Below are 18,358 nucleotides of genomic sequence, written 5' to 3' on the forward strand. Positions count from 1 at the left end.
CCTATCCTGGGCGCACATACCCCCTGGCTACCTATCCTGGGCGCACATACCCCTTGGCTACCTATCCTGGGCGCACATACCCCCTGGCTACCTATCCTGGGCGCACATACCCCCTGGCTACCTATCCTGGGCGCACATACCCCCTGGCTACCTATCCTGGGCGCACATACCCCCTGGCTACCTATCCTGGGCGCACATACCCCCTGGCTACCTATCCTGGGCGCACATACCCCCTGGCTACCTATCCTGGGCGCACATACCCCCCTGGCTACCTATCCTGGGCGCACATACCCCCTGGCTACCTATCCTGGGCGCACATACCCCCTGGCTACCTATCCTGGGCGCACATACCCCCTGGCTACCTATCCTGGGCACAGATACCCCCTGGCTACCTATCCTGGGCACAGATACCACCTGGCTACCTATCCTGGGCGCACATACCCCCTGGCTACCTATCCTGGGCGCACATACCCCCTGGCTACCTATCCTGGGGCGCACATACCCCCTGGCTACTTATCCTGGGCGCACATACCCCCTGGCTACCTATCCTGGGCACAGATACCACCTGGCTACCTATCCTGGGCACAGATACCCCCTGGCTACCTATCCTGGGCGCACATACCCCCTGGCTACCTATCCTGGGCACAGATACCACCTGGCTACCTATCCTGGGCGCACATACCCCCTGGCTACCTATCCTGGGCGCACATACCTCCTGGCTACCTATCCTGGGCGCACATACCCCCTGGCTACCTATCCTGGGCGCACATACCCCCTGGCTACCTATCCTGGGCGCACATACCCCCTGGCTACCTATCCTGGGCGCACATACCCCCTGGCTACCTATCCTGGGCGCACATACCCCCTGGCTACCTATCCTGGGCGCACATACCCCCTGGCTACCTATCCTGGGCGCACATACCCCCTGGCTACCTATCCTGGGCGCACATACCCCCTGGCTACCTACCCTGGGCGCACATACCCCCTGGCTACCTACCCTGGGCGCACATACCCCCTGGCTACCTACCCTGGGCGCACATACCCCCTGGCTACCTACCCTGGGCGCACATACCCCCTGGCTACCTATCCTGGGCGCACATACCCCCTGGCTACCTATCCTGGGCGCACATACCCCCTGGCTACCTATCCTGGGCGCACATACCCCCTGGCTACCTATCCTGGGCGCACATACCCCCTGGCTACCTATCCTGGGCGCACATACCCCCTGGCTACCTATCCTGGGCGCACATACCCCCTGGCTACCTATCCTGGGCGCACATACCCCCTGGCTACCTATCCTGGGCGCACATACCCCCTGGCTACCTATCCTGGGCGCACATACCCCCTGGCTACCTATCCTGGGCGCACATACCCCCTGGCTACCTATCCTGGGCGCACATACCCCCTGGCTACCTATCCTGGGCGCACATACCCCCTGGCTACCTATCCTGGGCGCACATACCCCCTGGCTACCTATCCTGGGCGCACATACCCCCTGGCTACCTATCCTGGGCGCACATACCCCCTGGCTACCTATCCTGGGCACAGATACCCCCTGGCTACCTATCCTGGGCACAGATACCACCTGGCTACCTATCCTGGGCGCACATACCCCCTGGCTACCTATCCTGGGCGCACATACCCCCTGGCTACCTATCCTGGGGCGCACATACCCCCTGGCTACTTATCCTGGGCGCACATACCCCCTGGCTACCTATCCTGGGCACAGATACCACCTGGCTACCTATCCTGGGCACAGATACCCCCTGGCTACCTATCCTGGGCGCACATACCCCCTGGCTACCTATCCTGGGCACAGATACCACCTGGCTACCTATCCTGGGCGCACATACCCCCTGGCTACCTATCCTGGGCGCACATACCCCCTGGCTACCTATCCTGGGCGCACATACCCCCTGGCTACCTATCCTGGGCGCACATACCCCCTGGCTACCTATCCTGGGCGCACATACCCCCTGGCTACCTATCCTGGGCGCACATACCCCCTGGCTACCTATCCTGGGCGCACATACCCCCTGGCTACCTATCCTGGGCGCACATACCCCCTGGCTACCTATCCTGGGCGCACATACCCCCTGGCTACCTATCCTGGGCGCACATACCCCCTGGCTACCTATCCTGGGCGCACATACCCCCTGGCTACCTATCCTGGGCGCACATACCCCCTGGCTACCTATCCTGGGCGCATATACCCCCTGGCTACCTATCCTGGGCGCATATACCGCCTGGCTACCTATCCTGGGCGCATATACCGCCTGGCTACCTATCCTGGGCGCATATACCCCCTGGCTACCTATCCTGGGGACATATATCCCTGGCTATATATTCTGGGGATACTGTCTGTTTGTCATTATGTGCATTTACTGGTGAAAATCTCTCTTATGTGCATTTGCTGGTGAAAAGCTGTCTTCTTATGTGCATTTGCTGGTGAAAAGCTGTCTTCTTATGTGCATTTGCTGGTGAAAAGCTGTCTTATGTGCATTTGCTGGTGAAAAGCGGTCTCTTGTTATGTGCATTTGCTGGTGAAAAGCGGTCTCTTGTTATGTGCATTTGCTGGGGAAAAGCGGTCTCTTGTTATGTGCATTTGCTGGTGAAAAGCTGTCTCTTGTTATGTGCATTTGCTGGTGAAAAGCGGTCTCTTGTTATGTGCATTTGCTGGTGAAAAGCGGTCTCTTATGTGCATTTACATGGGGAAAAGCTGTCTCTTATGTGCATTTACATGGGGAAAAGCTGTCTCTTATGTGCATTTACATGGGGAAAAGCTGTCTCTTATGTGCATTTACATGGGGAAAAGCTGTCTCTTATGTGCATTTACATGGGGAAAAGCTGTCTCTTATGTGCATTTACATGGGGAAAAGCTGTCTCTTATGTGCATTTACATGGGGAAAATCTGTCTCTTATGTGCATTTACATGGGGAAAATCTGTCTCTTGTTATGTGCATTTACATGGGGAAAAGCTGTCTCTTATGTGCATTTAGTGGGGAAATTTTGTCAGTAAGAATAATCTTTTGTCAGTAAATTTTTAGGTATTTGTCAGTAAAAAAATAACGTGAAAGGTTGGCAACACTGGCAGGCTGCGCGGCGCAACGGGAAAGATACAGGCAGCCCACCTTGGGCTTGGCGGCGGGAGGAGCCTACGACAGCGAGAGTAGGGTGGCTGCAGGCAGCCATAAATACGCAGTGTGTGACTGCGTCGCACTTGCAGAGCCTCTCAGCCTGAGTTACTACAGAGACTAGCAGACTCGCAGGAAGCCAAAGGCAGCCAGGAGCAAGCCCATGGAAGAGGGGTAGGAATGGGGTATCACATGCATGCGGAAAGAGGTGGAAGGTGTGGGTGTGATTAGGCAGGACACTGGTGTGGTTATGTGGTTGGGCGCGGTAAATTTAACCACTCCCATAGGCGCCAGAGAAAATCTTGCACCCAGGTGCCAGGCACCCCAGGCTCGCCCCTGACGAGACCAGCAGCACCAGTTAGCAAAAGGAGCAGGGGGTAGCTATGATTGGCCTGTCTGGTGCCAGCAGCCTCCCGCTTGATTGGTTGCATGCCAAGTTTCCCCTCTGACTGGCCGTGGTGATCTCTTGCCAGTGATGGAGTTACCGTAGCATGCTCTATGATGTAATAGGGAAGGACGGCAGGTGCCACTGGATGAATGAGGACCGGGGTCAGGCATGCGTGGATGAGGACGGTAGTGTGTGTGCCAGGAAGGTGGGATAGTGGAGAGGAGGCCCTTGCCAGGTGGCCCAAACTGTTTGTCCAAATGCCACGCCCTAGATTTTGCCGCCTGAATCATGTGATTCAGGTGGCCCTGATTGTGGCCCATATAAACCAAGTGGCCGCTTGGGGCCTCACCCACAGCAGAGAGCTCCCATGCTGCCAGGCAGCACTGTCTGTGACTTGTACAGCAGCTGCTGCCTCCCCACCGATCCTACGCAGATCTCAGATCAGCGACAATGTGAACAGAGGGGAGAGCGGCGCAGTGACCACGGAGTACACTCCAGATGCGGAAGTGAGGTCATCGCTCATTTCCTGCATTTGAAGTGTGCCAACTGGTTTTTCTGTGCTGCTTTCCTCTTTCCGGTTCATGGGGATCTGCAGGTCTGTTAGTGTTGGGGTGGGGCAGCAGGAAGCTACATACTCTTCCTGGCACCAATATCCTATATGGAAGGGGACACCTTTGGTTGCCTATACTATGGGATAGATATCTATACTGCAGGGAAATCTTAGCTACCTCTACTGGGGGTGGCTACCTACACGGGGGAAATCTTGGCTACATATGCTAGGAATGCACACATATGAATTGGCTGCCAGGAGACTTGGGCACAGGGTACAGCCGGTATATGGCTTATCCTGCTGCTGCCAATTTTACACTATACCTGATCCTATAATCTGGATCTCTAAAGGCGTGTCTCACCTACATCACATTGTGCAGTCTGGAAATCTAGCTCCATTTGATTCATTAAAGGAAACATTTTCATTACCTAACAGCCACTTCTTCCGCTTTCTTCAGCTAAGGCATGCATATGGTGCACAATTTGGTAACGCTATAGTTAGATTGACCACCTCAGAAATAGAAGATACTTTACTAAGTGAAAACCTTACTAAGGCCTTATCTAAAATCTATCAGCATTTCATTCTTATAACTGAGCCACATATTACTACTTATAAACAATCCTGGCTTACTTTGATTCCGAGTCTTGATGATGAAGAATGGGAGGATGTGTGGATCAAACCCTTCTCATATCTAATAGCCACTAGAGATAGACTGATCCAATTTAAAATCCTTCACAGAGCGTATCTGACTCCCTCCAAACTATCCAAATTTGATCCATTAAACCCTGTGCTATGCTGGAGATGCGCTGCCAACAATGCAAATTTAGATCATATGCTATGGTTCTGTCCCAACATAGCATCAAAATGGAAAGGTATTTGTGAGTATATTACTAAGATTACAAAAATTCATACGCCATGTGAACCAATGTACTGTATTCTAGGGGACACTACTAAAATTGCACCTACCAGAGCACAAAGAACACTTATTGGTATCTTCCTGTATTACTACCGAAAAGCTACTATACTTAATTGGAAAAAGGCTGAATCACCTTCGATTCAATACTGGAAAAAATTAATAAATGAGTCACTACACCTGTACAAGGCGGCGTAAATAGCGAGGGGATGTCCACAAAAGTTTGATAAAATATGGAAGTCCTGGACCAGTAATAAAGATACTGTATAAACCCAGAAGTCTAACAAATTACAACTGTTGTAATACATACCATGATTTATAGTCTTATTATGTGTATATTAATACCCTGACTATTAGTGTATTTAACAAATCAGCATAATGAGTATATATATCTTGGTGGTAGAGGGGGGGATGGGGGAGGGGAGAGAAGGGGTGGCCATTGGGTGGTGGATTGTTTCTAGTTTTGTACCATGTGTTGTACTATGAGTTGTTGTTTTTTTGTGTGTGGACTCACCTGTGAGTGAGTCAATCTTTGGCTAGTTTGTCATGTTAATAAAATTCAATAAAAAGAATTAAAAAAAAAAAAAATCCTGCTGCTGCACAAGTTCCCGGCGGCGTTAATTACTATTCACCCTCCAGGTCCACGTGGATAGTGGGGAATTACGTAATTTGGCTTCCAGCTATTGCTGGTGGCCGAATTACAGTGTTTTAAATGTGTCTTCTGACGGCGCCGAAGTTACTCAGTGTGCGCCGCTATAGTCATAATTCCTATGGTGGCGCCGGCTGCGCCCAAATCTCCTGCGCTATAATTACAGCACTCGGCTGGGAATGGCTACCTATACTAGGGGGTTGCACATTTTGCTACCTACCTATATTGGAGGGCAACTTGGGTTTTTTGGGAGGGGTAGGGACCTTTAATAGGGGGGTGGTGCTGCTTGGGGTCACGAAATCCTTAGCAGCACCCAGTGGTGTAACTACAATTCATGGGGCCCTCCAGTGAAACTTTGAGGGGCCCCCAATGTTCACACCCCTTCCCTTGCCTCCGCTTGGGGCCCTTCATGGCCTTGGGGCCCATCTCACAAGGGTCATAAAACAATTGTGGCCATCATGATCTTCACACCAGTAACAAGTGTAGCCACAAAACTCCTGATCTGAAGTATAGTCCCCTGTATCGGAGGAAGGGAAGGTAAGTAGCTGGGCCTCCACAGCTCTGCCCCCCCCCCCCCCCCTGCGATCGCAGGTGCTGCTTCCCTGTAGTTATGCCCCCTGGCAGCACCCTTGCATCTTCCCTGTATGTAGCCTGTGCCTCTGGGATGTTCCATCAGTCACTTTTGCCACAGCTGATTGACATCTTATGCAGGATTGTACAACATATACAGTCTTGTCACTTGAAGAGAGTCTGAAGTGACTAAAAATTGTTATTTTTACCTCGTAGTCTGCTTCAGTAGTCTTAATAGAGGTAAACTGCCGCATCCTCGTGGAAAAACAAGGGCTTTAGACCCTCCAAATCCCTGGGGGAGCGCTTCCTGAAAGAGGCAGAGCTTTCTGCTGCAGCTCTGCCTCTACTGAAGTCAATGGTCGTGAACTCACGCTACCTCATTCACAGCAGAGACTCGGTCTGGGGTCCTGAGGAGCCGGATTACCGGCGAAACCGGTCGACTATCTAAGCCTTACAGCTAACAACCATCCAGCCTGACATTCCCTCCACCTAAGCGTCCCTTTTCCACCATCTGCTTATGGACTGCATAAAGGGCGCATGGACTCTCTCTATTCCTGCAATGATGATTCCTCAGGAGTGGTAGCTATACACATTTTGCCATATGTCTTTGAAATACAGCACTTCTTGCAAGTACAGAACTTTTGGCTATACATCAAATTGACTACAGTAGCCTTCATTGGATCCTATGGATGTTGCGATTGGACATCTGTTTTCAATATGATTTGATTCTTGGTTTTCATCGGCAGCAGGACATTCTGGTCTGCACCAGAGTCAATTATACAGTGGATCCTAAAAGTACTATTCATTCTGTGACATATCCAGGAGTATTTTGGCATATAAGTGTTTTTTCTACCACTTGAACTTCTATATGGAGCCATGCTGGCCCTTGCCCACACTCTATTAGAAATACATCCTTAAAGAGAACCTGTACTGAGTAAAAATATTTAAAATAAACACATGAGGTAACTTCAAATGAACATTACATAGTTACCTTGCCAGTGGCGTAGCAATAGGGGTTGCAGAGGTAGCAACCGCATCGGGGCCCTTGGGCCAAAGGGGCCCCATGGGGTCCATCCTAAATCAAAGTATAAGCTGTTTATTGGTCCTGTGGTGGTAATAATCACTTCGATAGATGCTTTGAATAGTAGTAATCATTAACAAACTGTTCCCCATCCCCTTCTTGCACCTCTAATACAGTAGATGACCTTGGCAGGTTTTGTTGCGCCGTATCAATTGTTATGTATAGAGTGCTTGGGGGGGCCTAATGTAAAACTTGCACTGGGGCCCATAGCTCCATAGCTACGCCACTGTACCTTGCCATCAGTTCCTCTCAGAAGCTCACCATTTTCTTCTGACAATAATCCCATCCAGTTCTGACAATATTTTGTCAGATCTGAAATATATCAGTTGCTGTCAATAAAATATCAGTTGCTGTCAGTTATAGCTGAGAGGAAAACTGATGTACCAGGTAATGTCCATGTTTCCCTATGGCTCAAGTGGGCGATGTTACAGTTTAACTGTGTGCTGACCAGAAAGCTGGTATGGGTAATGGCCATTTTCAAAATGGAGGACGGAAAATTCCCTTGATCACAGTGAACAAACAGGACGCGGGACAGGAGAAAGACACTGAGGAGTAGACTACATGGAAGGTAAGTATGACTTGTGTATGCTTATTTTAGCTTTTAGTTTTCAGTTCAGGTTTTCTTTAACGAGGACGCACTCTATTGCTTGCAACAAACATATTTCTAGCATATTTTATGCTGAGGGACTTTGATGCTAATACAGGCTAATTGCTGCACTGGCCACTGGCGAACTCAGGGGGCTATTCCGGGTGTCTGGAACCTCCCCCCTGCACTGAGCTGTGTATTCAGCCAGGGAAGCCAGCATAATATAAACAGCCTCATTCTCCCTCCCTTCTTACTTCTGGTGCCTCCCTCCAGCTAATAGAATGAGAGAGGCAGCCGAGCTTCCCTCACAACCCTCACAAGAAGATGCAGCCTGCAGTGAGAGAATGTTGATTATGGAGTCCTGGACTCTCCACAGCACAGAAGTGTCAGACATGATGAAATTAGAGTGCAGGCAAGCTGGTAAATATGCACAGCATGATGCAGAGCTTGCCTGGACTCAGGGTCTGTGGGCAAACATCTGTCTGGTCTCTCCCCATTGTTATAATGACTGCATGTGTGGGTAAGGTGTGGATAACAAGCTGAAAAGTTTTTGACAGTCCCTAGACTCCAGGAGGGCTTCTTTCTGACTTGTGTGAGAGACTGACAGGGACAGGAGTCCGATTACAGGCAAGTAGCCTGTGTGATGTGGGACTTCAATACAGATAAGTTCTCTGCTCCATCTCAGGCTATTCTCAATTTCTCCACTCCTCTCTCTGGGCTAGTGCAACGCCAAAATGACAATAGCAATCGCTAGCAATTTGTGAGTGTGATTTTGTGAAGTGATTTTCAGAGCGATTTTTTGAATGAATTGTTCAAAAACATGCTACATGCAGTATACCTGCGATTTTGAAAAAATCACAACGCTGCTGTGGGAACACCCACATAGGGTAACATTAGCCAAGCGCTTTTCAAATCACTGTTGATTTGAAAAACGCTCAGAAGCACTCTTGGAGTGCACCAGCCTCCTTCATTCACCTTTGTTTCCCTCTTCCCCTAGAGCTGACTGTGTGTTCTTGTCTTACAGGAAAGCTAAATAAAAGTGCAATCCTGGTGAGGCAAAATATTATTATTTAGTATTTATGTAGCGCCGACATCTTCCGCAGATGCATATATTTTCCTGCATCATATGGGTATCGCTTGCGCCATGTGACACTATGTAGCATATTCCACTGAATTGTCCAAACTAAGTCTATCTCCTGTTCCTCTCTTGGGGAGTTGTTCCAGCGCTGTACCCCGTTCACATTTGCTGCTACCAGAAGCCCTCAGAAACACTAGTGTCCTTGAGTACTTCCAAAGATAGGCAGCTCCGTAATACGCCAGCGCACTTTTGTGCATGGGCAGTATGGAGCCACCTGTATTCGGAAGCACTCGGGACATACGTGCTTCTGGACCTTTCAGGAACCCCCCCCTTAAAAATCCTGCGTTTGCCCCTGCTGGCTAAACAGACCGTTTGTTTCCATCACACAATCTTTGCTTATTGAGTCTAGTAAAAATTTTTAGGATTGTTTTAAGTATATTTAAAATAAATGTTTTTCTATTTTCACATACCTATGGCTCATGGAGTGCTTTGGCATGCAGATGGGTTCTGCTCTTTTCTGTGCTTTCTTTATTATTTAGCCCAACCACTCTGAACCGTAGTTATTGATTGATGTCATTGGTACTTTGAAACAGTGGTGTGTTGGTTGAGACGCAGCTTTCTGTCTACGTAAAACCCTGGAACCTGAAGTGTTCCAATAAAGTCAACATTTGGCACTTGGCTATCAAATAGCCAATCCAATCCAATAGCATTGCCCAACTGCAGGAGCGCTCCAATCAGCTGTAGCCCTGCACTCAGTGTAACTCTGAGGGCATAAAGACCATTTTCGTAATCGTACTTTTATCCTGTAAGGCGTTTGCCTCCACTTGTCTTCACAATTGCTGGAAATAAAATACATTAACCAAAAATACCCCAATCTGGTCTTGGCCGGCAGAGATCATACATTTTGTGCAAAGCCAAAAGGCTCCTTCCATACAAGTTAAAATCTTCCTGTGGCATGCAGCTGCATCTGGCAGAGCGGCGGGTTCTTGGGCTATCCTGGGCCTGGAGGCATGACGCTCTCAGGATAACGGAGGCACAAGCCTGCCATACCAGCCCATGTGTTTGGCAGGGGCAGCTCATGATAACAGCTTGCTTCATAAAGGTAGCACTTTTCCTGAAAGCGACGAAATTATAAAAGGAACGGCGGCGCCATGCGGCATCGGGCGCGCGGAGGGCGGCTGTCTGCTGTGTGTGATTGTGGCTAACATTCCTGCGTAGCAATAAATCCATACTTCTGCTGCTGCTGGTGAAGACCGCGGCCGTGCAATCCGGGTGCCGGTGCTGCAGAGAGAACAGAAGAAATGCAGATGGGAAAAAGTGGTCTACAGACACTTAAAAGGAATCTTGAGTGTCATGTGACATGATGAGAAAGACATGTGTGTGCCCAGTGCATAGCACACTAATAAATATGCTGTGTTGCTTTTCTTTTTTCTCTGCCTGAAAGAGTTAATAATCTGCTATGGAACGGACTGTTTTTCTCCAGTTGGACTATAACCTCCTTCACTGATAATTACAGCTTTCCTAGCAGAGAACTGAGCTTCTGAGAGCAGGGGATCGATAAAAAGGTCAATAGTTCATATATTTTAGCACTCTGAGGCACGGGACAGACTGTGTCATTGAGCTGAGACAAAACAATGAAACTACTTCTTTAAAGAGAGTCTGTAACCAAATGTTCAGCCTTATTTCTTCTATCCTATAAGTTCCTATACCTGTTCTAATGTGGTCTGTCTTACTGCAGCCTTTCCTAGTTGCACAGTGGCAGTACAGTATTATCTCTGTTATCTAATCTAATCTTCTTTCTTTTGTCAGCTTTGTCAGCTCAGGCAAGAATGTGCTGCTCTTCTTGTGATAGGGAGAAACTATACACACCCTCTCCATGCCCCCTGCAGGCTCTGTATGGGTCACAGACTGAGCTTTTCTGAGCCTATCACAAGCTGGTTAGCAGCCATGTCTATTGTTTGTAAATACTGCCGAAAACTGGCAATTACAAGCCAGGATTGCAGCAGGGAGTGGCAGAAACAGCACAGAGGGGCCCAGGAGAACATAATGAATAGAATGGTATGCTTTTTATTGTAAGAATAAATTGTACCCCTGGGGGGTATTTACCTTAAGGTGGCCATACACTGGTCAATTTGCCATCAGATCGACCAACAGATAGATCCCTCTGTGATCTAATCTGATCAGTATGGCTGCCTTTTCTGCAAACAGATTGTGAATCGATTTTAGCATGAAACCGATCCCAGTCTGTGGGGCTGCCGCCGCCGCACGCCCGAGCCCCCCCCCCCCCCCCCCCCCACTGAATGCATTACCTGATCCGGCCGGCCCGAGTCCCCCGGTCTCCGCTGTCTTCTTCTCTGCGCTCAACTCCAGCTTCACTGAACTTCCTGTCCAGGGAAGTTTAAACAGTAGAGGGCGCTCTACTGTTTAAACTTCCTGCCGGGACAGGAGGAAGTGAAGCCTGCCGGAGCCCAGCGGAGATGGAGCAGCGGGGACACGCGCCGGCGGAACAGGTAATGTATTGCCTCTGTATTGTGTCGGTCGTTGGGCATTCAAACGTCGCTATCGTCGCACTCCCGACCAGACGGCGATCGAGCGAAATCTTCCGCACGGACAGGAACGACGGGAATGATCGATTTGGGTTGGAAATCGACCGTTTGGTCAACGTTTGTGCAACGATTTCACAGCAGATTCGATCACAGTGATCGAATCTGCTGTACATCGGCGGAAAAATCGTTAGTTGTATGGGCCCCTTTAAGAGAGGGAAGCCTCTGGATCCTAATGAGGTTTCCCGGCTTCAGCACTGGCGCAGTAGTGGCTTTCCAATGGGATCCGGCAGAAATAGCTGAGCCCAAGCAGGTCCGCTCTACTACGCAGGCGCCTGCGCAGTAGAGTGGGACCAATCAGATACGGTCATTTACAACGGAGCCCATTGGAACAGGGGCGCTTTTAGGCATAGGCAGTACAGGCCATTGCCTAGAGTGCCATTGGCCCTGGGAGCGTCATGTTGCTGAATTAAGCCCCACTACTTGAACGAAGCGCCACCCCTGTTCAAGCCCTGCCCCATGGGTGTTCTACTACTTGCTTCTGCTACATCTGCTTAGTGTAAGTTGCAGGCAGCTTCCACTGTGTCCCTCTGTGGCTTGTGCATCCTTTCCCTTCCCCCTTTGTGCCTCCTTCTGTTCCTTTTGTGCCTCCTTCTGTCTCCTTGTGCCTCCTTCAGTCCCTTGTGCCATGTCTGACCCCCTGTTTGTCCTTCTGTCTCCCTTTGTGCCTCTTTCTGTCTCCATGTGCCTCGTACAGTCCCCCGGTGCCACCTCTGCCTCCTTCTGTGCCCATATGTGCCTCCTTCTGTCCCCGTGTCTCCTTATGTCTCCTTATGCTTTTCTTTGTCCCCTTGTGCCACCTGTGTCACCTGTTCCTCCTTCAGTTCCACTCTACCTCCTTCTGTTCTCCTGTGCCTCCTTCTGTCTCCTTTTGTGCCTCATTTTGTCTCCATGTGCCACCTCTGTCCCCTGTGCCGTCCTCTGTCCCCCTGTGCCTCTTTCTGTGCCCCTTTGTGTCTTCTTCTGTCTCCCTGTGGCTCTGTCTGTCCCCCTCTGCCTCCTTCTGTCACCCTGTGCATCCTTACATCCCCCTCTGCCTTCTTCTGTCCCCCTTTTGTGCCTCCTTCTTTCCCCCTTTATGCATCCTTCTGTTCTTTGTGCCTCCTTCTGCCCCCCTTTGTGCTATTTTCTGTCCCACATTGTGCCTCCTTCTGACTCTTCTGTCCCCTGTGCCTCCTTCTTTGCTCCTGTGCCTCCTTTTGTCCACCTTTGTGCCTTAATCTGTCCTCCATTGTGCTTCCTTCTGCCCCCCTTTGTGCTTCCTTCTGCCCCACATTGTGCCTCCTCCTGTCCTTTTTTGTACCTCTTTCTGTCCCTCATGTCTTCTTCTGTCCCCCTGTACCTCCCTCTGCCCCTCTGTGTACCTCTGTCTGTCCTCCTGTGCCTCATTCTGTCCTCCTTTGTGACTTCTTCTGACCCTCGTGCCTCCTTCTGTCCCCCTTTGTGCTTCATGAAAGTGGAGCTCTGCCTATGTGTATTTTCTGGTGAAACGCTTCCGCATTACGATTATTTTCTGGTGAAACGCTTCCGCATTACGATTATTTTCAGGAAGGGGGGGCCAAAGGTTTTCTCACCTGGAGTGACAAAATGGATAGAGGCCCCCTGCAGCGGAAAGCCACTACTGCGCCAGTGCTGGAGCCAGGAAGGTAAATATTTACATGGCCGCTGTTCAGGTGCGGCCAGCGTGGGTGAAGAGGACAGGGGAAGACTCATTAGTATCCAGAGGCTCCTGCGCCTGTGCTGGAGCCGGAAAGGGATATATGTAGCTGCACCACATATACCGGGCACATTATGGTTGCACCAGTATTTATACATGAAACAGGACTTTGCTATCAGTACAGTATCAAAATGTAAGGGGCCTTGTATTTTTTGTTTTTTTTTGCACCAGGCCCAATTCTACCTCAAACAATGAATGCTTTGGCCAAAACGCCCAAGTTGTCTGGGTCTTATATCATGTCTCTGGGTACAAACTACATACCTAAGCTCTAAGTCATGCAGACCGCAGCGTAAGCCGCTGGGAACTTATGGAAAATGTTTCACCTCTTGCTCGATGCATTTTCCTCCTCTAATTAATGACAAGTCAGGAAGTAAACGAGGTTTGTTTCCAGGGTTTTTGGAATAGATTAGCTGATGGGATCTTGTGATCGTTTAATTGCTGGAATATCCCTTTCGACAGATCCTCCCCTCGGCGCTGGAGCTCATGTATCTGTTTAGCTTGGCTCTTGTGGATCAAAATGGCCGAGGTCAGGCCAAGTCAGGTGATGGCCTCGCTGACCCTCTTGCCGCGGGGCCAGACTATGATGCCTGTATGTCATCCTCCAGCATTCTTGGCACGCCGTTTGGAAATCACGATCCTGCAGAGCTCTTTTTCCTCTAATGGAAAGTTGCATTTAACCTTTGCAGTCTGAAGGGGAATAGGGTGGAGGCAGCAGAGGAATTTATCTAAACATTGCAAGCCAGGATGTCCTCTATCACATGCACACACAGATGATGAAATACTATGGTCCATTCATCTGCTGTGACAGATAAATACACTACTACTACGGAGCACCAGGCAACCAAAACAAACGTGGAACTCGCCTCTTGTATGTTGTATTATGATTGTGTTTGAGCATTGATTTACCAGAGCAGGAAAAAAGGACGCATGCGGCAAGTGGACTAAATGGGCACCGCCATAGGCGCAAATACAAAATAGCGGTCTTTGGGCGCCAGAGCGGAAATTTGGGTGCCCGATATATATCGGCCATCATAGGCGTCCCTGCAGCTGGTCTGTTGGCTCTGCTGTCACCGCAGGCTGACAGACAGGAAGAGGAAGTGAGGAGGAGGGAGAGAGGATGAGACAGGCTGAGAACGCCTGACTGCCGCTACTGACCCTGCCAGAGGGATGGATGGAGGCGGCTGCCTCAGCTCTGCTGCAGGGAGCTCAATGCACAGGGGGAGATGAGGCACCGGCACAGGGGTAGAGGTACAGGGGAGTGGAGACATAAGGGTATTATTATTATTTATTGAATTTATATAGCGCCAACATATTACGCAGCGCTGTACAATAAATAGGATTACAGACAATGATAACAGGGGTGATAGCATAATACAGGTAAATAGACAATAGATACAACAATACAGGTAACAAGTAATAAGATACTCAACACAATGCAGATAGTAATACAATGCCAGATCATACACTGGGGTGGTAGTGGTAAACATGCAAGTTCCATAAATCTGCGTAAAGTGCACTCAGTCAAGTATGATACATAAGAGGAGAGGGCCCTACCCTAGGGTAGGGTTACATTTGTGCATTGTAAAATATCTGTATTTAAAGAGACTCTGAAGCGAACAAAAATTGCTATTTTTACCTCGTAATTCGCTTCAGTAGTCTCATTAGAGATAAACCGCTGCATCCCCAATCCAAAACAAGGGATTTATACCCCCAAATCCCGGGGCAAATCCCACTACTTTCTTGGTCGTGGATTTTGCTACCCGGGGAGGCAGAGCTTTGAGCTGTAGCTCTGCCTCTACTGATGTCAATCGCCGTGCGGATCTCTGCCTCTCCCCGCCCCTCTTTGTGAAGGAAGAGTGAGAGGGGCGGGTAGAGGCGGCGATCAGCGGCGATTGACATCAGTAGAGGCAGAGCTACAGCAGAAAGCTCTGCCTCTTTCAGGAAGCGCTGTCCGGATTGTCCCCCGGGGATTTGGGTGGTTTACCTCTAATGAGAGTACTGAAGCGAACTACGAGGTAAAAATAGCAATTTTTGTTTGCTTCATTCTCTCTTTAATAATTATATTTTATTAACAAGTTACTGTACGCCCTTTTTTCCCAGCGCCTTTTTTTTGTCGCATCCTTGATTTACAACTGTGTTCCCTTAGATCAGTGGTCATCCATTTTAGGAAAGCAGGAAATTTGGGCGCATGAGGCAGGTGGACAAAAAGGGCGCCGCCATTCACTCCCATAATAAATATCGTTTAATTGGTGCCCGACAGGAAAAAAGGGCGCCGGAGAAAAATAACGTTTTAAAAGCGGCGCCCGGAGACTTTTAATGTTTTATAACTGCTTCTCATGATTACACATTATTTAATGATTTATAATTTTTTACACATTATTTTTAAACGAAAAATTGTAAAATTTTTCTTTTTTTAAAACATTATTTTTAAACGAAAAAACGCACAATATTTTTTAAAACGTTATTAATGCTTATCACAGGGGGTCTTAGGTTTAGGCACCAGCAGGGGAGTCTTAGGTTTAGGCACCACCAGGGGGGTCTTAGGTTTAGGCACCACCAGGGGGGTCTTAGGTTTAGGCACCACCAGGGGGGTCTTAGGTTTAGGCACCACCAGGGGGGTCTTAGGTTTAGGCACCACCAGGGGGGTCTTAGGGTTAGGCACTACCAGGGGGGTCTTAGGGTTAGGCACCACCAGGGGGGTCTTAGGTTTAGGCACCACCAGGGGGGTCTAGGGGTTAGGGATAGGTATAGGGAGGGTTCTGTGTGGGAGTAGGGTTAGGTATAGCTTTAGTAACATTCTTATTAATGTTTTATAAAACGTTATTATAAATTTCACTTTTTAAACAGGGAAGATTAACGTTTTTACAATTGCCGATTTCATATACATTATTTAATGATTTATCACTTTATAAAACATTATTTTTAAACGAAATATAGCACAATTTTTTTTAAACGTTATTCATGCTTATCGTTTAAAACCGTGCGCCCTTTTTTCCCGGCGCCCTTTTTTAACGTACGCCCATTTTAGTGTCTGAAGTATCTCATTGAGGGTTCTAAAAGCTCAGGATCCTTCCATCTATTTGTATCCTAGAATAGCTCAACTAGGGGTAGCCATCAATGCTTAGTTTTGGGATTCTCTACATTGCATCTCAGGAGCCCAACAAACCGCACCCCCAGTATGCTGGCAGGCCTCTTCCCCCTTACCCTGCATGGCATGCAGTGGTGACAACAAATCATGGGGCCCGAGCAAAATGCCCCCCCCCCCCCCCAATGGTTCACACCTCTTCCCTTGCCTCTCCTTGATGCCCTTCACGGCCTTAGGGCCCATCTCACAAGGGTCATAAAACAAGTGTGGCCTTTATGATCTTCACACCCATAACAAGTGTAGCCACAAAAACACTTGGTCTGAAGTACAGTCCCCTGAATGGGAAGAAGATAATTTTTGAAGCTGGGGACCCCATAGCTCTGGGACCCCCTGCAGCCGCAGGGGCTGCTCTCCTCTAGTTACGCCCCCTGGTGGCATGCCCATGCTCACCATCCTAGAATGGGGCAGACAATACCACCGCAGTCCCATCCAACCTGCCCATCCAGCTTTCTATACACCAAAGATGGTGTTCAGTGCAGCGCCAGGATGGTGAACATGGGTTTGTGAACCTGTGACGCAGTGTCCTGAAGGGGACGGTGATCTAGTTTTAAAAAGGGGCCCCAATTCAATTGTGATTTATTTATTTATTGTATTTATAAAGCGCGAACATGTTATGCAGCGCTGATAGATTTTGTATGCAAATACTATTCCCAGATCTAGCAATATTAGGCAATCTTTGGCTATGGGCGGGTATTGGATGTCATGTGTCATGCCACAGCATCTCAACCACGTTGAGGTCAGGACTCTGACTGGGCCACTCCAGAAGGTGTATTTTCTTCTGTTTAAACAATTCTGTTGTTGATTTACTTCTATGTTTTGTGTCTTTGTCCTGTTGCAACACCCATCTTCTGCTGAGCTTCAGCTGGTGGACAGACGGCCTTAAGTTCTCCTGCAAAATGTCTTGATGAACTTTGGAATTGATTTTTCTTTCAATTATAGCAATCTGTACAAGCCCTGATGTGGCAAAGCAGCCCCAAACAATGATGCCCCCACCAGCAGGGATGCTCTCAACGTCGAATTCGGATGAAATTCGAATAGGGTTTTTCGAATTTCATCCTGCTAACTACTGCAGCTGTGCGGGTGGCCCAGGGGGGGGGGGGGAGGGGTTAATCTTACCCATCAGGCTGCTTCTTGCTCCGTCCCTCGGAGCCTCCCACGCTACGTTTCAATCCGGCGGTCATGTGACTATACACTTCCTCCTTCAACCCGGAAGGAGGAAGTGTATGTAATCACGTGACCGCCGGATTGGAACGCATCGTGGGAGGCGCCGAGGGACGGAGCAAGAAGAAGCCTGATGGGTAAGATTAACCCCTCGGCCACCCGCACAGCTGCATTAGTTAGCAGGATGAAATTCGAAAAACCCTATTCGAATTTAATTGGAATTCGAAATTCGAGAGCATCCCTGCCCACCAGCCTACTTCACAGTTGGGATGAGGTTTTTATGTTTGTGCACTGTGCCTCTTTTTTTCCACACATAGGGCTTGATTCACAAAGCCGAGCAAACTGTTTAGCACGGGTGTGCTAAACAGTTAGCACGTGAAGTGCCGTTCGCGGACTTTTGCGCGCGCCAAGTGCCGCAATTTGTGCGATCGCAGACTTTTGCACGCGCAATTTGCCGCGATTCGCAAATTGCGCTCGCAAAAGTCCGTGATCGCGCGAATTGTGGCACTTTTCGTGCGCAAAAGTCTGCGAACGGCACTTCACGTGCTAACTGTTTAGCACACCCGTGCTAAACAGTTTGCATGGCTTTGTGAATCAAGCCCATAGTGTTGTGTGTTCCTTCCAATAAACTCAACTTTGGTTTCATCCGTAAACAGAATATTTTGCCAGCCCTGCTGTGGAACATCTAGTTGCTGTTATGCAAACTTTAAACATGCAGCAATGTTTGTTTTTTGGGGGGGAGAGCAGTGGTTTCCTCTGTGGCATCCTACCATGAACTCCATT

The sequence above is a fragment of the Hyperolius riggenbachi genome, chromosome 4 (assembly GCF_040937935.1).
Source record: "Hyperolius riggenbachi isolate aHypRig1 chromosome 4, aHypRig1.pri, whole genome shotgun sequence".
Lineage (NCBI taxonomy): Eukaryota > Metazoa > Chordata > Amphibia > Anura > Hyperoliidae > Hyperolius > Hyperolius riggenbachi.